The sequence below is a fragment of the Melanerpes formicivorus genome, unplaced genomic scaffold (genome assembly GCF_026170545.1).
Source record: "Melanerpes formicivorus ecotype bairdi unplaced genomic scaffold, bMelFor1.0.p_v2 SCAF_20, whole genome shotgun sequence".
NCBI classification, from domain to species: Eukaryota; Metazoa; Chordata; class Aves; order Piciformes; family Picidae; genus Melanerpes; species Melanerpes formicivorus.
Window position 1 is genome coordinate 7260083 of NW_027142372.1, and position 23794 is coordinate 7283876.

The following is a 23794-nucleotide window of genomic DNA, read 5'->3' on the forward strand; positions in this document are numbered from 1 at the left end:
GCAAATCACCAGATGTATTCAGTTGAGTTTTTGGGGTTTGGTTTGTGTGTTGGTTTTTTGGGGGGTTGGTGTTTGGGGTTTTTTTTTTGTTTTTTTTACTTTTGAGGATAGGGAGGAGGGAAAGAGGTGAAGATGGAGATAATCCCCTTGGGTAACTGACAGCTGGAGATTGGTCCACTGATCTTGTGTCCCATCCTCTGAGCTGGGAAGGAGAATCTGCTTTCTGAGAACCCTGTTTGGCCCTTAAAACCCCCAAAAATAATGGCCTGAGAGTGAGGTGGAAACATCTGTCCTGGGCCCAGACCAGTTGGGTCACTGGGGTTTGGTTCATTGCCCCCTGAGGATGCTGATAGACTACATAAGTAAACTGCATTGGGATGAATGAGAAGGTCAGAGTTTGAGATTTGTGGCTTAAATCTTGTGACACTGTGTTGTAGGTCCATCTGTTGAATCTTTCTGCCTTGAAAGAGGCTTTTCTTCTGTACTTTAGAGGGCCAAACCTTACTCCTCTTGAATTCAGTAAACTGTGGTGATGAGCAAAGTGAGTCAATACACAATGCTCTATGAATTTAATATATGTAAGCTGCACTGCATTTTTAATCAGCTATATATTTATTGTAGTGAAGAGTAACAAATTACAGTACCACTAGCACACAAAAGCTTATGGCATTCCATTATTCTTAATTAATAGGTAAGTGCAAGCCTTTTTTATTTATTCTAGAGGAGATCTTGTTACTAATTTGGTTGCAAATGTAACTGTAAAAAGGGAAAAAATGTACATCTATTTATTTTGCTAGTTTAATAATAGAGCACTCATTCTTTCCTTTAAGTTTTTTGATTCTTACTTGGTTTGCAGTCAAATATTTGCATGATGGTTTTGCATATGTATCAAATACATCCACTCTTTAATAAGGAATATAAACTTGTTTATAACAAACAACCAAGCAACCTAATAAAAGGCATCTGGAATCCAAAGTGGACACCGGAAATTATAATGTAAGTACAGTGATCCCTGGATCATTTTACCTGGAACCTGGTTTACAAATCTATCACAGGAATGATCAGCAGATCATTATGAGAAAAGAGTAAGTTCATGCTACATATATTGTTGATCCATTCAGTGGTTTTCCCTTCCTTCTATGTAGGGAAGCTTACGGACTTAGGTCTTAACAAGACCTACGAGTCTTCATTTGGAGCTTCATTGTTAATTCTGGAGTGGTGAACCTGACTGTGTCAAGTAATTTTTATCCTTTAACACAATTTAACTATTCCATAATTAGCAATTGCAGTCTTCACATACTTTCCACGTTAAGCTCACAAAGCTCTTGGGAAAATTTACACTGAATCTTACAAAACATAAATTTGTATTTATTGTCCTGAATTTTCTTTTAGCTTCCTAAACAGAAAGAACCATTCCCATGCGGTATCAGTTGGAACTGAGGAAGCTGGCTTCTAAATATAAACCTATTGTAGTGGAAGCTTTATGAGTTGGGAGATGGTCTTCAAGATGTTATGGGGGGAAAAAAAAAATATGAACTATTTAATATATTAAAATGAATAAGAAATAAATATAAATGTCTTCAAATCTAATTTTAGCTTTATTTGTTACAGGTAGTTTGATAAGTTTCAATGAATACTGTGAGGATGTGCTCTTAACACAGCAGTAACGGAGACTTGATATTCTGAGAGAGAATGGCAGGAGATACGGACCTTCTGAGCGGAAGCAGTGGACAAATCATAATTCTCAGAGCAAGGTAATAAAATCTTTTCTTCAGAGGAAATGTGTGTACAGTTTTTCTGAATCAATTTTCTGAATGTCTTCTTAAATAGTATGTGTGTGGGGGCAAGTATGGCGATGGACAACTAACTTTGTTTACTAATATATGAAAATCTGGGCCAGAATTTGTGCTTCTTATCTCTCCTGGAAATTGTATGTTAACACCAATGACCACAACGTAGATCTAGATGTTAATATTCTTATAATACCTAACTTTGAAACACTTTAGTACTTATACACTGAGTTACAATTTTCATAGGGAGCCCTTGGAGGTCATATGTGTCATGGTAGATACCTGTGATTGCCCACTTACTTTTAATTGATCTTTAGTTTGTACAGAAAATCCTTGCTTGAGAGAAAGGTGTACTGCCAGACATGCTCAGAGAAGGTGATTTGCTTATGGTTAAGGAAGTGTGGGGTGCTTACTAATTTCAATAGTAATCCTTAGATATCTTCATCTGTCTCTCCTCCTCTATAAAGCACAGATGGCTAAAGTCTTACAGTCCAAACAGGGTAGATAGAGCACTACTGTTTGCTTAGAAGAGACCTGTTAAGCCACTTTTGTCTGCATGGTAATGATGAAAGTTTGCCTAAAGTAGCATCACATACAGCAAACAAAATGTGTAGCCCTCACCCACTGAGCTTTCCAGGACTTACTGCTCGGAGTAAATGTGAAAGAACCACTGCAACACTTGATCAAGAACTGATAATTTTAAAGATGACATGACCTAATTTGAGAAGGGTTATATATTCACGTGCCCCACACTTGTGTAGTTCAAAATAGTACACATCTTGTCCCTTTAACTTCAGGTGTATGTGTCTTGTCTGGTTCTTGGAAGTGACTGTGTACAGGCAGAGCGTAATTGGCAGCCTGTGACATTCCTGTCTGCAAGTGTCTCTCTAAATGCAGTGTATTTCAGCCTTTATCTAGTGATGGCTGTTACCTGAGAGAAGCCCAGGGCCATCTCAAAGGGCTTGTAGCGGCTAATTGTGCCTGTTAGGACTAGCAATTAGCTGGGGATCTCTCCAGTAGGCAGCTCCGACACCCACTAGCTTTCAGCTCTTTTCACTTCCTTTCAGTTAACTAGCTGTGCCGAGCAGAGCAGACAGGGACAGGTAGGCAAGTGTGCTCGGGAAGGAAGAGGCAGGATGCCTGCAGGACCGCTGGGGAAAAAATAGACACTGGCTTATGATAATATACCAAAACATGACCTGATTAGTACAGGGGGGAAAGCAGCAAGCGACTCAACCCTTGTTTAGGTATCGGACGCTGTAGCCAGGCCACTTGCACCCAGCTACACTGCAGCTTTAAGAATACAATAAAATCTAATTACATATAGGTCATAAAAAAGATCACATACATATGGTGGTTGCTAGTTACCATGGTGCAAACAATGGTTTCAGTGGCAACATGGAGCAGAACATGGGAGAATTAAGATAATAAATCTGTTTCATTGAATAATAAAGCTTTGCACTTACCCATTAATTACGGATAATCGTATGCCATAAGCTTTTGTGTGCTAGAAGTAATGTGTTACTCTTTACCATAAATATATAGATGATTAAAAATTCAATAGACTTTACAGGTAGCAGATTCATACCATCCTCCATATATATTTCAAAAGAAAGATGTAAGTGTTTTTATGCTTATTATTTTTTTGGACTGGGGTAGAGAGTTTCTATTATCCAGCAGAATTTGAGGTTTTGATAGCAATTGGAAGACTTGATGAAATCTATTTCTTGAGGTATTTGTGAAAATCTTTAAACATTGATGACATAATTCAAAGATATCCACAAATGTTAAGAAAAAAAATAGGCTGTACTTGCCTGCCACATCTGGTTTCCATAGTGAATTGAGACATACCACATAATGTGACTTACCGTAACACAATACACCCTGATCTTGTATTGACCCTTCCACTTGATGCATCTTTAGGTGCTTTATAATCCCTAACAAATGTACCTTAAAATCCTATTGAACGGTGTGGGCAGTTGAGAACAAATGTCTTCAGACCAGAAATAGTATCTAATTCTTGGACCAAACAACAGAGACCACGCCAGATCCACAGGGTGTGCGGGCTAAAGGACATGAAGGCTCTTGCCTACTCCTGTTGAATCAAGGGCAGAGAAAATCTTGGGAGCCGGTACAGTGCACCAGAGGGCAGTGGCCAAACAGGTTTTGGTGGTTTGTTAATGCCTCTTCCAGGATAGAGACCTGTGGGGTTGATTCCCTCTCTCAAATGAACAAAAATCATCTAACTCCTCCCCCTCTCAGGACTCTTTCCCCCTTTTCCTTTGAAAGTGATATTTGCAAGATGAATTTCCAGGTAAGGAGAATAAAGTCTCAGGCTGAAGGGGTTGTGAGAACAGGGCGCATGGACCCCAAATCCTACTCTCTGGGCTCTTGTCCAGTTCTCTGTGGAGCAGTCCAGTTCCTTGGCACAGAAATAAATGCTTAGCAGTATGCACAGACCATTTCTCTTTATGCTAGAAAGAAAGCAATGAAGCTCTTGTTTCCCACACACCACACCCACCTACCCCCTTTCCCCCATGTAAAAGTTCTTTATTTGCCTTTAACTCCCTGCCTGGATCTATCAAATTATGCAACATGATCTCTCAGTGAACCCATTCAGCTGACAAATTTGTGTTTTTAAAAACTGCATTTGGGGAAAACACTGTATAAACAGAGGCCCAAAATATGTCGATCGCCAAACCATCTCAGCCTGCTCCCTGTAAAATGTACAAAATTGGCAAACAGATGGGCTGATCAGATCACTGGACAGAGCATTGGAATTTCAGCTCAGGGATCACAATTTGAGTCCAACTTGAAGCAAAATGAAACTTTTCATTTGATGATCTGAGTTCATCTCCTCTTGCCACAAACCCATCAGATATAGCTCAACAGACCTGTGACTATTTACTTTAGCAGCATCTGCTTAGAAATGTGTCCTTGTTTACATGCAGCTTGAATTTTCTTGACCTGAAGAAGTGAATTCCTGTATGCTGCAAACGTCATACAGTGAGGGCAGTGTGAGAGGAGCTTGTGCTCCTTCCTATTAGAAGGCCCAGAAACAGAGATAGTTTAATGCTTATCAATACATGAAGAGATATTTCTCGCAGTATTAACCTGAATTGCAGAGATGTACTCTAAATTGTGTAAAACAAGCATAATGCAAAGAGCTAATGGAAGGCTTTTGTCAATTTTCATAGAGAGATGAAAAAAAAAAAGAGGCCAAAATCTGAAGGAAAAAAAAATCCAAATGCTTCTAAACTGAACCTAAGTGTTAAATATGACCTTTGGATTTAAGAACCACAAATTTCACAGGAAGTTGAAAACACACTGGATGGGGGAACTAAAGAACAGCAGGAACAGATGCCATTATTTGGCACACAGTAGGGAGAGAAGCACAGAAAAGGCAGTCTCTGCAGAAGATGCTCTCCTTTAACTCTCCCTATTTTCTCTTGGGGAGATATGGGTAGGCACTGCATGAGATTTTCTCCTTACATCAAAAGCCTTGAGGTAGGAGGAGGAAGGGGAAATTTTAAATATTTGGAGAACCTGGTCATAAAAATTTTCAGTTCTGTGTTTTATGGGGCAAGATGGTTTGGTGTGTGAAAACACTGAGAAGAGATCTTAGAAGAAATCTCTACACATTAACTGCAACAGCCCCTTGCTGTCAGGGAAGCAAACACCTGGGAAAGGGAACGATTAGTTTGCAGTCTTTGTTAATTAGAGATGTATATTCATGAAGAAAGAGCACATGAAATTCACTTCAGTGCCAGTTTACCGAGCAGGGGGATAGGCCTGGTTCCCAGTGGGTGATCTCAATTTGTCCGTGGCTGCTGGGGCTGTGGGGAAATACTGCAGAGGGAAGGCAGAGGCATATGTCATTTTCTGACCCACCTGAGATGCATGTAGGTGAGCACAGGTAGATGAATCATCCATTGTGGTTTAATTCAGTTTTATGTTCTTAGAAGTGTGAGATAAACCCAAAAATCACACCTTGCACTTTCCTGGGGCTGTTGAACTCTTTGAACCATGTGAGTCCCTGAAGTGCCTCTTTGGCCCCAGGGAATAGAGCAAGAACCTTGCACCACGATGTACACACTGAATCCAAAGAAAGTTTATTGACGGACTTTTTATTTCTGTTTTTGAGCTAGTAGAGAATTGTGGGCTTGACCCCAAATGTTCTGAAATGTAAAGGATGGGTATCTAAGATGAGAAATTATCCAAAGAAATCACTGTTCACAAGATTTTGTGTGACCTAGCCCACTTTGTGACCCTTCAATACTTCTGCCAGAGGCCCAATGACCTTTCTTGTAGCAGTCTGTGCAGAGACATTGGGATCAAAGAATCACTAATTAGCAGTGTCTCTTTGGGCAGGAGGAGGGGGAGATTATTTCTGTGCTTTCACTTCTGAAGAGAACACTTACATGTAGTGGTAGCCTATCTTTGCCAACACTTTCAGTACACAGATTAAAGTTTCAATGACCCTGTAAGCATTTCTAGTTCAAAAGCAAACACTAGGAAGCAAAGATAAGTTGCAGGGGATAGAAGTGAGAAAAATAATTTTTTAAAAAAGAATTATTGTGGAAGTCAACAAAGCACCAGTCAGACTGTGTAGCAAGTCATTATTAAGGCTCCTTACTCTGTAAGTTCCTGAAGATTTGATGTTGAGGCCAGTGGCCTTACTGATGAGGACTCAAAGGCTTAAGATTGAAGTTTCCATTTCTGTTGTACCTGCAGGTTACCAATTGTCACAACAACCCCACGCAGTGCTACAGGTTGGGGTCAGAGTGGCTGGGGAGTGTGCCAGGCAGAAAGGGAGTGGGGGGTGCTGGTTGATAATATGCTGAACATGGACCAGCAGTGTGCCCAGGTGGCCAAGAAGGCCAATGGTATCTTGGCCTGTATCAGGAACAGTGTGGCCAGCAGGAGCAGGGAGGTCATTCTGCCCCTGTACTCAGCGTTGGTTAGGCCACACCTTGAGTCCTATGTCCAGTTCTGGGCCCCTCAGTTTAGGAAAGATGTTGAGTTGCTGGAACATGTCCAGAGAAGGGCAACAAAGCTGGTGAGGGGTTTGGAGCACAAGCCCTATGAGAAGAGGCTGAGAGAGCTGGGGTTGCTTAGCCTGGAGAAGAGGATGCTCAGGGGAGACCACCTTGCTGTCTACAACTACCTGAAGGGAGCTTGTAGCCAAGTGGGGGTTGGTCTCTTCTCCCAAGCAACCAGCACCAGAACAAGAGAACACAGTCTCAAGCTGCACCAGGGGAAGTTTAGGGTGGATGTTAGGAAGAAGTTCTTCACAGAAAGAGAGATTGCCATTGGAATGGGCTGCCAGGGAGGTGGTGGAGTCAGCATTACTGGAAGTGTTTAGGAAGAGACTGGATGGGGCACTTGATGCCATGGTTTAGTTGATTGGTGTTGGGTGATAGTTTGGACTTGATCTTGAGGGTCCTTTCCAACCTGGTTTATTCCATTCCATTCCATTCCATTCCAAATGTCATGGTGGAATCAATTGATAGGACAAATCTTTACTGTATTGAAGATCAAGTGAAGCCATTATTAGAAACAAGCAGAGCCACATCATGCTTTTTGTGTGCATTTCCTTTATCATATCTGTTTGAGACAACGCTCTTAACTAAAATCACACTTTGACTTTTCTAAAGATTTGCTCTGAAGAAAGCTGTCTTCCATGGGTACAGGTGCAAAGTTGTAAGTCTCAGATAAGCCTGCCAAAGGTACAAACACAAACCAGCTTTGAGTATGCAAACTAGATAAATGCATGTTTCTCTAACCCCTTATGGAACTAGCTGGTAAATGCAAGTATATGATTCATGCTTCAAAGCTGTAAAATGCTTAAGTGCTTATGGTCAGATGTGCACAACCTTTGATTGTTACTTGCTTAAAGTTTTTAAATGTCACTAAATTGATCTGGGGAACATGGCATGCAAAGGAACAGTGCAGTCTGTCCCACAGCACTTATTTCCCTCCTCATGAGGTGTTAAAACCTATAAATATTTATTCACACACAGCTGTTTTTCATATGGAACCTCAAGTGCAGCTCAGTTTTTACCAGCTATCTAGTGGTATTTAAGTCTTCTAACTGGGGCCAGTTGTGGTAGCAGCCAAAACGGTATGTATCGCTAGGGAGCAAAGCGTATATGAGATGCCTAAGGTCAGGTAAAATGGATATAATCCACACTAAAAGCTTTTAAGTTATTTTTACATGTCCTCTTACTTTAAGTGTAGGCATAGTCCACTGGGTGTGATTTGTATGACAGTCTTTGGCAGTGTGAAGAAGTGCTAATATGTGCTTTAATGTCGCACACCAGGCAATTTAAAGTTGCTTTATGCATAAATAGGAATTAGTCCTTTAAAATTCACCAGTAGAGTGATATGTAGCATAGAGATAAGAAAAATGTAGAGTTAAAGGACTCACACAGCTAGCAGTTTGGAGAAGAGGGCCTTGAGCAAGCATGTTTCTCTTTTACAGGTAAAACTTATTCCATAAATGAAAATGTTAAGTGAAACAGGCTGTTTTGTTTCATTTAAAAATATTGTTTTGGAAGTAGTTTGCAATTTCCTAGATTTGCTCCAAGTCAAGACCATTTGAACAATCAGAAAGGTAGGAGGGTTCTTGTCTTTAACATGGACTGGTGCCTCTTGTCATTTGAGGGGGAAAAAATGAAATGGCAATGGAAGCTATTTTGCTAATGTTTTTATCTATTCTGTGACTGACATCAATAATACATAACAGTTCCATTGACATTGCATCCTGTCCAATGGGCCCACTGACCTGATTCAATGTCAGCTGAAATGCCTCGTACATCATAAACATATATGAATTCTCACAGATCCATTATCCTCCCACCCAGTCCAGGAATGCCAGGGATCCAATACTAAGCCAACAGGAGTTGGAATTCTTTTTTCTTGAGTTTATCTTTTCTTTCACACTATGAAGGAGCAACTCCATACTTTAGAGAATTTAACTGCGGGACCCCTCCACGTTCTACGAATACATGAATGATAATGATGTCAATAGATGTTCAGATACCAGGCTGATAAGAGTGTGGTAATAAAAACCCAGATAAATACCTCATACCTTGTCAGGAGAGCCTGCAAAACTGATATGTCATTCTGTCTTATTGTGCAAGAATATATGAATCATAATATTCCTATTAACATTGTACAAAGTCTGCAGCAGTTGCAGACTTCACCCAATGACAATACAACTCTTACAAAAATATGGATATTTAGCATGCTCCCCTGCTGTGATTTCATTGCCACTAAAAGCAAGTGGAACACAAATGAAAAGTATTCCAAGGGTTCCAGTTGGTCCCCCTGAACAGTGCACTGCAACAGTATGTATTTGTTTTACTATTGAGCCTGTTTAGCAGTCAAGCTGTAGGAAATTGAATATACACTTACTGTATAAAAATGATATGCTTGGTTAGTGATACTTTGGAAAAAATAAGTGCATCAATCATAGAATAGCAGGTTGTCAAGGCTTTATATGTAGGAATAACACAGAACAAAAAAGGTAATGTGTGTTGGGCACCTTTTTTACAAAAGTCTTATGAGAAAGTTGATTTACAATAAACTCTTCCCTCCCTCTTTCCTCTCAAATTCTTCCAGAGAAATGTTGAAAGAAATCTGTGCAAACTATCATGCTCTCTGTTCTGACGTGTGTGTAATTACAAGATCATCCTCATTGTGAATTTTCTGTTTGGTTGATTTAAGGAAAAAAAAAAAAAAAAAAGAAGAAGAAGAAGAAGAGGGGGGAAAAAAAAAAGTGCATACTCTTAATACTGATCTGCCATTCAAACACAGAAGGGTAATTTTCCTCACAAGTTAATGGGAAGAAGACAACTTAATAATTAGCCTGGTTTAGACAGAGCCAGATCCTTGACAAGGAGCAATGCCTGCACCTAGATCTTGATTTGGAGACTAAGCAGTTCTCAGGGCAAGGTTGTCTGCAGAGCTTCATTACAAGTACTCTGTCCCAAAAGGAGGGGCTTTGAGATGTGCACTGCAGCTGTCCCAGGCAACACTTTTCTTCAGTGGTTCTCAGGGGTTGATTGGTCATGCGCAATTTCCCATCAGAGCCCTCTGAGATGTGCAGACCTGACACATAATCTGTACAATTCACAAGCTTTCCTGACAGCATGTGAAAACCTACAGATTAAAACTGCCACAGAGTAGCCTATTGCTATGGACAGTTGCATCACTGTCTGATCCAGACCCTAAAGCATGACACCTGGGCCATTCCTGCCCAAATGCAAACTCAGATTCTCTGGCATGAAACAGTAACAACCCTTCAGCTGGTGAAAAGATTCCTGAATTTCCACCTCAGCAGCTCTTCTCTCACTCTCCATTTCTTTTTCCAGGACATCCATTCACCTTCCTGTGTACATGGCTCCCTTTGTTATATGGATTTATGCTACAGATATATGGCTTTAGTTAATCTAACCACAGCTCTTGCTCCCTTCTAAGAGATCTGTTACAAAAGAGTAACTATACATTGTAATGAAATACAACACAAAGACAGGAAAGACCCTTTTATTTCAGCAACACGGACATAATTTGAAGTCCACCTTAAATATCCTTGGTATCAATGAAACCATCCTAAATATCTAAACAGTTGCAACTTTTTTCTGTTGTTGGCCAATATAAAGGCACAATTCTTCAACTTTCTCTGAGTCCTTACCAAAGTGTTTCATTGGCCTGCCTGTGTAGCCAGTGCTATCTGCTAGGGAGAGCCAAATCAAATAAACATCAATTAGACTTTCTCAAAACTAATGAAAAGCATTAAGTTACCACTAATGTCTCTCCCCACCTCTAGTTAGTGTGTAAAAGTCCTGTTTGGTTTTCCATTTATTAGTAGTGTCACAACAGCTTAAAAAGTTCAATGTTTCTTTCCATTTCCATGAGTAGAATGAAGCAAGGGGTAGGCTTGATCAATGTCTTCTCTCAGGAAAAGCCAAAACCCTGGTAATTTTATCCACAGGAGTTTTTTTGAATGGAGAGGGCAATCTGAATATGATAACAAACACCCTGAAAACCCGGAGATCCATGCACAAGGACCATGTGTGGAGAAGCCAGGTGTGATCTCACTGCAAGTGTTTGGTTATGTTTTAAACCAGTTTTGCAAATTTGCAAAATCTTATGCACTCAACAGTCCTGGCATGCATCAAGAATAGTGTGGCCAGCAGGAGCAGGGAAGTCATTGTGCCCCTGTATTCAGCTCTGGTTAGGCCACGCCTTGAGTACTGTGTCCAGTTCTGGGCCCCTCAGTTTAAGAAGGATATTGAGACACTTCAACGTGTCCAGAGAAGGGCAACGAGGCTGGGGAGAGGCCTCGAGCACAAGCCCTATGAGGAGAGGCTGAGGGAGCTGGGATTGTTTAGCCTGGAGAAGAGGAGGCTCAGGGGAGACCTTATTGCTCTCTACAACTACCTGAAGGGTGGTTGTAGCCCGCAAGGGGTTGGTCTCTTCTCCCAGGCAACCAGCACCAGAACAAGAGGACACAGTCTCAAGCTGCACCAGGGGAAGTTTAGGCTCGAGGTGAGGAGAAAGTTCTTCACTGAGAGAGTCATTAGCAATTGGAATGGACTGCCGAGGGAGGTGGTGGAGTCACCATCCCTGGAGGTTTTCAAGAGGGGATTGGATGTGGCACTTAGTGCCATGGTTTAGTCATGAGGTCTGTGGTGATGGGGTGGACTTGATGACCTTTGAGGTCTTTTCCAACCTTGGTGATTCTGTGATTCTGTGAATTTCTGGACACCAGTTAAATGCCTTTCAATAATATTAGCTGAGATATCAAAAGAGGAAGACCTTTTCTGAAAAATCTTAATAGCCTGGGAATTAGACAATTTACAATGTCTGAGTTCTTTCTGATGTTGTAGATGTTATGAATATACATCACAGAAGTATCTACCATCAAACCTTGTTGGATGGCTGCTCTAGAGGGTAGCCCTGGACAAAGGAAATAAAAGAAAACAGTGACAATCTTCTATTCAAGCAACACAGTGATCGGTCGTTGAGGCTCACCAGGACAGTCAAACTACAGAAGGTAAGAGTTCTGTTCATTTTCATCATAGAAGATCATGCTCTGTCCAAATGTCAGAGGGAACGGTATGAGAAGTCGCCTAACGAGGATGACTTTAGCTACATATCTGCATGGAAATTAGACTTTATTTTTAAGTGTGCTACAGAGTACTTGCTGGATTTAAGACACTTTCTGAAAGATTTGATTCTGTTTATTTTAACTATCGCTTCTTCATAGACATCAAGCGAAGCACGATGTCTGGGAGAAGTTCTGCAATACCTTGGAGCTTCAAAACCCAGTTCTGGGGTTTCAAAAACCTCAGTAGGAAGTACTAGCTGCAGAAAGGAGCTCAGAGAGGGAGTCTATATGTAGCAAATGCCCCAGTGGGACTGTACTATAGCCTAATTATATAAGGGGAATCTTAGAGTTACATATATATGAGGATCAATCCCAACACTGCACCACGATGGATGTTGAGCAAGGGGGGAGGACAGCCAAGCTGTGGGACTCTCATCTCCCCCTCCTGTTCCTCAGTGAGCAATCCACTGCATGAACAATGCTGCTACTGATGAGCACAACGAGACCAGAGAAAAGCAAAGGTGCCAGAGGGGAAGTTAAATGGATAAATACTCAAAAAGTCGCTAAAAATATGAAGTACTAACAGCAACTCATATAATATACAGTGCTTTTCATTCTGGGACAATAGAGGATGATTCAGAAGTGGTATTGAAGCCAGCCTGCAGTACAGGCACTTGTCAGGTGACAAGCAGCATTTTTCATGTTAATGGAAGAAGCATACTGTGTTCAAACACTTCAGATCCAACCCTTTTCTTACAAAAAAGTACCCTGGGATTTCTTGAGAACAGGAGAAAATAAGGCTTCAGTCACTGAGAACTCCATCACAGATATCCAAATGGAACAACTTAGCTTATCTGCCTAAAACGTTCTGGTAATTTTGTCTATATCTAGACATTTTCTCCCTTCCTCCCCCCCCACTCCCACCCCAGTCTTCTACCTCTTTCTGGCTGTGATCTGTTACATTTTGTTCATTGCTTGTCTTTCTGTAGAGTAGATTGGTTTTCACTTTTTTTTTTCCCTCTTTGCTATCAGGGCTGATGTGATATCAACAAGAGAGAAACAAGGAGATACAGGAGGAACATCTAGAAAGCATTTCCACACTGCAAAAGGTTGGTGTAGAAGAATAAAAGACAAGGAACGTCCTGGGTCTCTACTAAGGACTGGTGTAGGATATTATCTATCAGAGACTTCAAACTAACTGATTCAATGTCTCTTCTTGTGACTTTATTGGCTGCAGTACTACTTCTGAGTCAGCCCAGGTACCAAATTACACTGAAGAGTAAGTCAAAGGCAATACAATAATAGTGTAAAAGTTTCAGGAGGTGAAAGCAATTGCTGGAAATGCTATTGATGGCATTACTTATTTATTTAGTAGACAGAATTTAGAATGGGAATAAGGATTTGTCTGTCACCATCACATCAGCCATCAGTTCAGTGTTGCCCTAGGCAATGAGTATGCTGTTACTAATTTTAGTTTGTTGTCATTCAGTCCAGATAATTTTTGAGGTTCGTTTAGCTGTTGTTAATAAAAAAAATACAGACAGAAGAAATATTACATACTGGCAAGGGAGGGTACTAGAAACCCCTCCTCAAATCACAATCCCTTCAGTTTTTGCTAGTGACATGACAGTGAGTTAGTTATTTCCTTCAAAGACAGGAACAACAACTTGACTTCTTTTCATGACTGGGTGCTTTCTCTTGAGGGACCAATGTCACAGCCGCAGCCTCCAGACTGCATTGCATTTGTGCTGCCTTCAGAAAGTGCACTTCCACTGCTGAGCACTGGAGGGTTTGTGCTTAAGAGAAAGAGGTTGAGACAAAATACATTAGAAGTGCCCAAAATACTGATTGAGGGTGAATTAGTTGCTGTTCTGAACATGGTCTCTAAACACCATCATTAGAGCTAACTGGGTGGTGGACTGATAAGAGGAGGTGTTGCCTTTGCTCAAGTTTTGATTAAACTGTGCAATTCATTTCCACAGGAAAGCGAGTCAGAATTTTGTGAAATTTAAAGACTCTAACTGTCACTTCTTTATTTATTTGCATGGTATTTAGAGCCCAGTGGACAGAGACAGCTAAGCTGACACAAGAGGTCACTTCCAACTCACAATGGCTTTGGGGCACAAATTATTCACCTGCCAAAGTAATACTTTGTTCTTTCCCAGCACCATTTCTGTACTGTCACCGCTTTACAGTTATTAAGTGTCTCTAAATCCCTTGGCTGCCCCATGTATTGCCTTTGATGTAGGTGAGAACAGATATATCCATTTTACAAATGTGCAGTGGGTTGACCCTGGCTGGATGCCAGGTGCCCACAAAAGCAACTCTGTCACTCCCCTCCTCAGCTGGACAGGGGAGAGAAAAATGTAACAAAAAGCTCATGAGTCAAGATAATGACAGGGAGGGATCAGTCACTGATTACTGTCATGTGCAAAAGAAGCTCAGGAGCAAACAAAAAGTAATGTAATTTATTAACAATTAAATTGGAGTATGACAATGAGAAATAAACCCAAATCTTAAAATCACCTTCCACTCAGTCCTCCCTTCTTCTCAGAATTTTTCTCCATATTCTTCTACCTCCTCCCCTACAGCAGCACAGGAGGAGTGGGGATTGTAGTTAGTTCACCATGTGTTCACTCTTCTACTCCTTCTTCCTCAGGGGGAGGAGTTCTCAAACTCTTCCCCTGCCCCAGCATGAGGTCTTACTCACAGTCTGTAGTTCTTCGCAAACTGCTCCATCATGGGTGGTTCCTTCCCTTCAGAAGCAGGCTGCTCCAACATGGATCCCCAATGGGGTCAGAAGTCTTTCCAGCAACCCTGCTCCATCATGGGCCCTTCTTTCTCCATGTGTCCACAGGTCATGCCAGAAGTCTGCTCCAGCACAGCATCCTTTGGACCCATCCATCTTCATCTATGTGGAGTCCTCTACAAGCTGCAGGTGAATATCTGCTCCACAATTAACCTCCATGGACTGCAGGGGGACACACTTCGCTACGATCTTCAGCATGGACTGCACAGGAATGTCTGCTGCTTGGAGAACCTCTTCCTTCTTCACTGACCCACATATTCTCAGCCCTCTCTCCAGCTGCAGGTGCTCTTGAGCAGGTTTGGTTTTGGTTTTTTTTCTTCTCTTTCTTAAATTTGTTATCACAGAAGTGCTGCTGCCAGCACTGATGGGCTTGGCCTTGGCCAGCAGTGGCTCCTTGGAACTGGATGGCAATGACACTGTTAGACATAGGGGAAGCATGTAGCAGCTTCTCACAGAATTCATCTCTGTAGTCCCCATGCTACCAAAACTTTGCCATGCAAACCCAATGATAAATGAGGGAGGCAGTTAAGCCACTGACCAAAGAATACATATTAAGTAAAAAGAGTAGAAAAAGGACTGTAGGACTTTGGATGCTGAACTCTAGCATTATAATGTAACTGAGTTTTCTTGATCTAAAATATCTAAAGATGAAAGTTCATACAAAATACACCTGGTAGTAGCCACTCACAGCATCATGCAAAGATCTCAAGAGAGATCTGAACAAGGAGACTCTTCAAGTAGCATTATCTGCAGCATCAGTGCAGCATCCAGGAAACTAGCCAAGCGGATTGCCCTGCTGAGATTGCTGTGCTTCTTCCAGGACTTCAGAGAGACCAGTGCCAAGATTTCATGGCACTGCATCATGCTCTGTGGATGCACCCAAATCTCCACTGATCTTCAGCCAGCAGCTCCCAGAAGCACAACATGTGCACAGAAAGGGCAACACTTTTTTTTTATTTGTGCTAGTACAGTTACAATTTTAATTACATGGAGGAGTCTTGCCTTGGTTTCATGCCAGTGATACACTACAAATCCAGAAGCTTCTAGACAAGAGAGACCCAGCTGACAGTGCAATCTGCAGAGGTGTTTTAATTTGCTCCTCTGAATGAGGAGGACATTTATGAGTGTCTCCTCACCAGCACTCTTGCAGGACAATCAGAAAAAAACGTGGGGCATCTGGAGAATTGAAAGCAAGCCAGTCTGGAACTGTTGAGAGATCTCCATACTGTAAAATCACGTTTGAAATCTCCTCAATGTAACATTTTTACACCTAAGCGCAGCCTTGTGTTCATTTAAAACTAGCAGAAGGACAGCCTCAGAATCTCCGGGGTCCAAAGGGCTGGCAAGGTTCATTTCCTTTTACCCACTGAACAGTGATGAGGACCACCGGAGGTGCTGCATTGTATAGCAGTAAGACATTTGTCATGGTCTGAGTTGGAAATCCTATCTGGTATAATTATTTTATATTAAAATAGATGAAATCTTGATATTGAAGTATAGAATGTTGTACATTGCATTACCCAGAGAACAGGATATTCATCTTTACTTTAATTTGTGGACTTCATAACTTTGTTTGCATTCACTGCAAGATAACTACTGTACATTCCTGAAAAATGACATCTTGCATGAAAAGACTTAACAAAAGCCACAGTGCTGATAATTTTCTTGTGGATCAGGGAGGACAGATGTCTGGTTTCAAAGACATGGACCAAGGCTCACCTTTATCATTTTCAGCTAAATTATAATGCTGTCATGGCTGCACATTAAAGGAAGTTTCTCTTGATGAACCATTTTACTCAGTCATGCGAAACTTGATTTATTCTCCTGGACCCAACACTAAAACAGGCAAAAACTTCATTTGAGGAGCATGTTTTGTTGGCAAAATGCAGACATAGTAAATGTTTCAGAAATAGGTATATGAATTTATCTTTCTTTTTTTTTTATCTGCTGGTTTTCACCACATCTCAAATTTGTGGGAGCTGTTTGTAGGATTATACTTTGAGACCTGAGAAACTCAAGGTAAGGCACTGAGCAATACATGTGGAGGAAGATTGTGAATGCACAGTTGTTGACTATTTTGAGCAGTGAGAAGTGAAGTACTTCTCAGATGACTTTGGCAGAGGAGTGAATGATACATGTGCAGATGGCTGCTTTCTGGATGGGGCTAAGCATTTCTTGAATAAAATCTTAATCAGATTGCATCAGTGTCGAGGAAAGCCTCTTTGGTACTGTGGTGGCCAAAGTTACCAGAGATAACCACCTTCTTTAAGCACCTAGACAGGGAACATAATCTTATATTTAAAGGCACCTTTAGTCCATCAGACAAAATTGTAACAAACCCCTGTGGCTGAAAGCTGAATCTTCACAGAATCAAAACAGTAATAAAATAGATTTTTAAGGTTGAGAGTCTTTCCAAACTCATGACCTACTCTTGCAGTTGTTCCCAGTCTGCTTCTGCTCTGTGGTTGATGCAGATTTTCGAATATGCTATACCCAAAAATAAATGCAATTTCCTACTCAGTTTACATGTTTGCACAATAGAAAACTCAATAATCATTTTAAGACAGGTTGGACTTGATCATCCTTGAGGTCATAGAATCAATAAAGGGTTGGAAAAGTCCTCAAAGATTATCAAGTCCAACCTGTCGCCCAAGACCTCATGGCTACTAGACCATGGCACTAAGTGCCACGTCCAATCCCCTCTTGAACACCTCCAGTGATGGTGATTCCACCACTTCCCTGGGCAGTCCAGTACAATAGCTAACAACTCTCTCAGTGAAGAACTTTCTCCTCACCTCGAGTCTAAACTTCCCCTGGTGCAGCTTGAGACTGTGTCCTCTAGTTCTGGTGCTGGTTGCCTGGGAGAAGAGACCAACCCCCTCCTGGCTGCTAACACCCTTCAGGTAGTTGTAGAGAGCAATAAGGTCTCCCCTGAGCCTCCTCTTCTCCAGACTAAACAATCCAGCTCCCAGGTCTCTTCCAATCTGAATAGAATAGAATAGACCAGACCAGACCGGAAGAGACCTTCAAGATCATCACATCCAACCCATTAACCAATCCAACCCACCTAAACAACTAAACCATGGCACCAAGCACCCCATCAAGTCTCCTCATGAAGACCTCCAATGATGGTGACTCCACCACCTCCCAGGCAGCCCATTCCAATGGGCAATCACTCTCTCTGTATAGAACTTCTTCCTAACATCCAACCTAAACCTCCCCTGGCACAGCTAGAGAGCGTGTCCTCTTGTTCTGGTACTGGCTGCCCTATAAGAACTCATGTTGTACTAGTTTAAAAAGACCATTAACTACCAGAGCTACTAGAGCTACCAGAGAAAACAAAAACCAATTATCAGCTAGAGTCTTTACTCTACATTGTGTTCTGCAAGATTTAAATTCCTGTACTTTAAAAAAAAAAAAGAAAAAAGTAAATATTTATCTTTTTGTTGGTTTTGTTCCTTACCCTGGACATATGGCACTTAAAATTGTGCACAGACCCTTTGTAAAAACAGTGCGAGTTAAGCACAGAGTATTGCCTACACATGGAGTTTTAACTGTGAATTTCTTTGCTTTGGTACCAGAGGATCAAAGTCAAATTTTAGGTGTTAGCCAAACATCGGATGTGTTTGGCTGCTCTGCCATCAATTTTCAGAATGTGAAAAACTTGATGAATCTTAAATAATTAACTGTTTCTAGTAAGTGTCAAAACTGTCTCCTAGCTTCCATTTGTCCTTGTGACTCAGTCAAAGCCCTGTGCTGGCTTGTCTCTTGAGGCTGGTTAGTTTGTGCATGGCTTCAAGGCGGGCCGTCCCCCCACCAAAACTTTTCAGTGGCGACAAATCATAACCGGTTTGGAAATGAATTGATTTGCAAGGCCTGTTGCCAGAGGTCAAACCTGCAATTGCATGGAAATGTTAAGGTGCAATTGCTTCAGGCTTTAATGAACTCCAAAAAGAAATATGCAGGCCTGTAAAGCTCATCCATTAGATCCTGACCTACAAATGGCAAGGAATAACAGCAACGCAACCCAGAGGTATGCTGACTAAGGAAATTACATTGATGCAATTAGTTTTCCATGTTTTGGCATTTAATCCTGATGTCTAGGAAAAAGTGAGAGTGCACAGAAATTACACATAACAGTAGGAGCGGTGTTTCCGATGATGTGCAGAATTTTTCCTGCTCTGCCTTGCCCCTTGCAGCATCAGAGACAGCTCTCCTTCAGCTTTGAGAAGAATTTGAGTAGCAGCATTTGGTGGCTGTGACAGTCCTGATGCATGGGAGGCTGCGCACCCCAAAAAGCAGCTCACCTCTGCCCCAGGGATGAGCAGATGGGAACTGTCCCAGGCAAGGAAATGGGGACTGGACAGTGTTTCTTCTTGAAACTCTTTCCTCCCCAAGAATAAGGAAGACCAAAAATAGGAGTAATTGATAGATTGCATAAACCAACCTGAGCACAAAGAGAAAAGGAATCCAAGGGCAAACAATGGAATGATGGGAGGAAGGTTTATTTTGTTTATAGGGGTAAGATGGTATTGTACAAACAATTTTCACTCTTCCCAGTAAAGATTCTCTCCTTGCTTAATACCCCTGAAATTTTAATTTAAAGAGTTGTGACCAGTCGTGGTCCAGAAATAAACAACCTTGTCTGAGTACATATTAATTGCCACCTGTAAGGGGCAAGTGTCTGCTCTCCATATCTCAGCTAAGCTCCCTCCTTCTATGATACAAACTTTCCACAGTCCTGGAGAGACAAAACATCTAGCTCTGACCAGGCAGCTCCACTTTACCTCTAGTTGTTAGACTGGAAAGTGTCCACATCTACTTCCACACTGTTTTGCGAGGCTAGTGCCCTGATATTGTGATGAAGAAATGCTGAGAAGGGATCTGGCCTGCTTCGGTGCCAGGTACAAAACAAACAGATAAATAAATAAATGCAGTTCTTATTTGTCACAAACCTCCTAGCCACAGAAATAAGCAAAACCTTATCAACAAACTGGTCAGTTTATAATTAAAATTAAAATAATGATCTTCCTTTGCCTTCCTGCTCTCATCAGGCTGGTTGCAAACAGTTATCTATGGCCATTGGAAGGGGCTGCCTAGGGAGGTGGTGGAGTCACCATCACTGGAGGTGTTTAGGAAGAGACTGGATGGGGTGCTTGGTGCCATGGTTTAGTTGATTAGATGGTGCTGGGTGATAGATTGGACTCAATGATCTCGAAGGTCTTTTCCAACCTGGTCTATTCTATTCTATTCTATTCTACTCTATTCTATTCTATTCTATTCTATTCTGATAAATTAATTAGACTCAACAAGATGGTTCATTTGTCAATGGGAAGGGCTTGTTTTCAGAACCTGAGAGCAGCTTCCCAGGATGTTTCATCTCACAGAGGTACCACCTAGCCAGTAATCTGACCAAGGTGCTATCAGGTAAGTGCAGATCTCAGGACCAGCTTTCAGCTGAAAAGAAAATCCCTGGCAGGACTAGCTGGGCTGCAACACCCAGTTCTGTGCAGTGGGTGAACTGGGAAAGGGACAGGATGGCTTTTGCCATCCTTTGCCCCTCTCATTCAGTGGAGGTTGAATAGTTGGGAAGCAGAAGAGAGAACATTTTTTTACTCTTGTTTATAAAGAACCTTGCTTTGAGCCTGGGTATCATGGCAAGCAGCCCTGTTTGTATGTAATGTGGCATGTTACAGTGTATTTTTTCCTCTTTTCTGCTTCACTTTTCTGTTTCTTTATTTTTTTTATTCAAGGCCCAGGTCATTGCTTCTGAACCTCTCTCTCAAGAACTGACACTTAAAGTGCAAATGAAGCTAATGACAAGAGACAATATTTTAATGTTAATTAGATATTTCATGTGTCTTAGTTCATCAGAGCAATATTGCTCTTTTATGTATTACATGAAAGTGGAGCTTTAGCTTGGAGGAAAACAGGGAATGTGCTCATAGAAGTAGTATTCTTGGGTTTGTAATTATTAAAATTATTGTTACATTTAGGAAATCCAGGAAACATTGAAAGGAAGATACTTAATAAAAGTCATAATAATGGAGCTACTCTGCTATAGAAAGCCCTGGCAAAGGCTTTACATATTTCTATTCCTCCTACATCAGCTTTGTAAAAACTGTAGTTTCCCAAGCTCTATAGATGAACAGACTGGTTTCTATCTGCAGAATTATATTGATGCATAAATGCAGAGGCTAGGTCTTTCTTTACCTGGATTCCCCTCTCCTTCCCTTCCTAAGACATATTATCTTTTTAATAGTTATGTTAAAACAATGACGTGTGCTGCTAACACTGTGCATCCTGATGAAATGGTCTAATGATGATGTTCACCAGAACTAGGTACATAATGTACAATATTTTCTGTGAATGTTTGCATTCCTTGTGGCCTGGTTTCTGCTCCTTTTGCGTTCTTTCACTGGCTATTTGAGAAGTTGCATTTCACTGCCAGGGAGTATTTATACAAAGCAAATTTCAAAGTTGTGCACATATTTGAAGAAAATGAAATTTAAGGCCCTGTCACAGCAATGAGCTCCTTCCCGAGAGAGACCTCATGCATGGACCTTGAATGTAGAAAATGCCTGGAGAAGGTCACTGCCATGGCAGGATCTGTGTTCAGCTCCACGCTCTGTGATGTCCTGGCTGCAGACACTAATGCTGTCATTTTAAGGTGGGTATTTAAGAGATAAAAGACCCACAAAAATGTTAAGATTTTGTGACCATTGGTGTTTCAGCTGGACTTGCTTTTGAGATCACTCTGGGCAGTATAAAATTGTATTTGTAAGGAAAACTGGGGAATTTCAAAGCAAGCATATATATTCTGAAACAGGAAATGTACTTTTATTTAGCAGTTGGTGTGGGTGCCTACCCCTAACAAGAACAGCAGTATAAAATGTAGTTAAGCCTTCTGGTTTTGTCCACAGTTAGTCTTTTAAAAAACCAACCAAACAAGCAAGCAAACAAACAACAAAAAAAAAAGGCAGAAAAAAAAAAAGACAAAAAAAGTGTTAGGTCTGTGGTTTCTTTATATGTTGTAGAAAGCAAAGACACAACAAAGTGAATTAATTGAATAACAGTATTGCAGATTATTTTCTTGGCTTGGGACATCCTTGCTACTTTCATTTTCACAGTGTTTAATTACACTATTTTTTACTTTTTGTTGTTGTTTTTAAATCATGTATTCTGGAGGAGAATCAAGTTTCTGGAGAAGACTTTCACTGAGCAAATCCCCCTGGCCGAGGGCTTAAAGTGAAATTGATACTTCAAGTGATAAGAAGGTAGGAAGTAAAAAAGATTGCAGAATAATCAGCCCATCCTGGTTAGGAATTAGTGGTAGCATCGCCATTAACTCCAGAATATCCTGGGTCTCTTTCTGATCTCGCAGGATATATTAGCCTTGGGGACAATGTGCCAAAAGGATGGCAGAAGGAGGATTCTATTTTTTTTTTTAATAAGCAGGGGAAATCACTTCATAACCTAATATTAAACACATGCACACATAAGATAGACACATGTGCTCACACACCCCAGCAACAGCAGCCTTGGTCCTCTGCTTACATAAAGGAGTAACTCTTGTGTGTTTGGGGTTCATTGATACACATTAACTGTAAATGTTTCTGTCTGAACAAAAGCTGTTTGCTTTACTACTTCAGGGTTTCTGCCCTTTTGGGACATACAATGGGCAAATCAAATACATTGATAGAAGGCCATAAGTGCTGGAAGTTATATTTAACTAAAATAAACAGGCAGATACCGACACTTCTGCTCTGCTATAAAAAGACTGCATATGCTCAATGCAGGTTTTCTTAAGGTAAGGGACAGAGCTTAGGAAGCTCTAAGGCAGCTAGATTTGCCCATATGGGAAGGCGGTCTTTCACTGATGATTTTGCAGACAGAAATTGCCCATCTGCACTGTTTGCAGGTGTTTTGAATGATTATATTATTAGCTCTGTCTGTTCAACTTTGCTTTTTTATGGTGGCTTTAGTATTGCAGTAAATAAAAAAAAAGAAATATATAAGCAGCCATCTGGTTCCCAATTTTTGACTAGCGCTCTTTGTCAAGAAGGAAAAAAGAATTCTCAGATATTATTTCCTAGTTCTGAAACACTGGCAAATGAGGAGAACAAATCCCCAAATTCTGACCTGAATATAAAACAGGAACAGAATTTTCTGCTTTTTTATTTAACTTGCTCTGATTAATCCATTTAAAAGCAATTGTCTCTGTTCTGTTCTCATTTATGCCTCTGTGAAGTCAGCAGAGTAGTCCTGGACTTAACAGCACCCTTTTAGGAGGAGAATCTTCTGCTGAAATTGGCAGTGGGGGGGGTGTGTGTGGGGAGTTAAAGTGGAAGCAATCATTGTTAAACTATTTTCTGTTTTTCTAAATGGACAACAAAGACAGCTGGGAAGTGGTCCTTTGCTGCTGGATTTTATAGGGAGGATTCACATTTCTCACAGGTATTTTTACAAAGCAGAGATGAAACTTTGCAAGACCTTTACAAATAAAGAACAAGTCATTTGCTATCTCAGCAGTTAGACTACATTTACATCTCTCCAAGCATAAGATTTGATTATTGTCAATATGCTTCCAGTTAAATATTTCATATAGTGCATAAAGGCCTCTTCTACTCATGAGCATTCTATAAGTATTAATGAAAGCACTAAATTTGTAGATTCTGCTAGTGCCTGAACACCTTTTGCTGTAAATTGTTTCAGAGCTGGATTGCAGCTTTACACAATCATTTAATGTTGCCTCTGTATTCATGAAATCAGAATTATGTATCTAAAGGTAGGCAGACTGTCAGCAAACCTTCCTTGGAGAGATGGTAACAGGGCCTCACATATATGACACAAATTCTTGATGTTCACAAAAAATCATGTGAACTCCTTTCTACACTTTGCATGCAAGACTTCATTGACTTTGGTGAAGCTCTGAACAGACATTAGGGGAATTCCGGTAGGACCTGATTACACATTGTATTAGATGTGTAAGATGTTTGGGCCATGCTCAGCTTTTTCTTGCCGTGGTGCTGCTCTTTCATGAACAGTGGTGTCATGTGTGGGACTCGTGCAGGAGCT

At 41.0% G+C, this 23794-nt stretch overlaps 1 long non-coding RNA gene across 1 annotated transcript; it reads left to right on the forward strand.

Moving 5' to 3' along the window:
* Positions 1–1620: 1620 nt before the first annotated feature.
* LOC137447412 (uncharacterized) lies at positions 1621–13010 on the forward strand. Its single transcript, XR_010988863.1, has 3 exons — positions 1621–1754; positions 11687–11853; positions 12940–13010. It is a non-coding gene; the product is annotated as an uncharacterized lncRNA (long non-coding RNA).
* The last annotated feature ends 10784 nt before the right edge of the window (positions 13011–23794 follow it).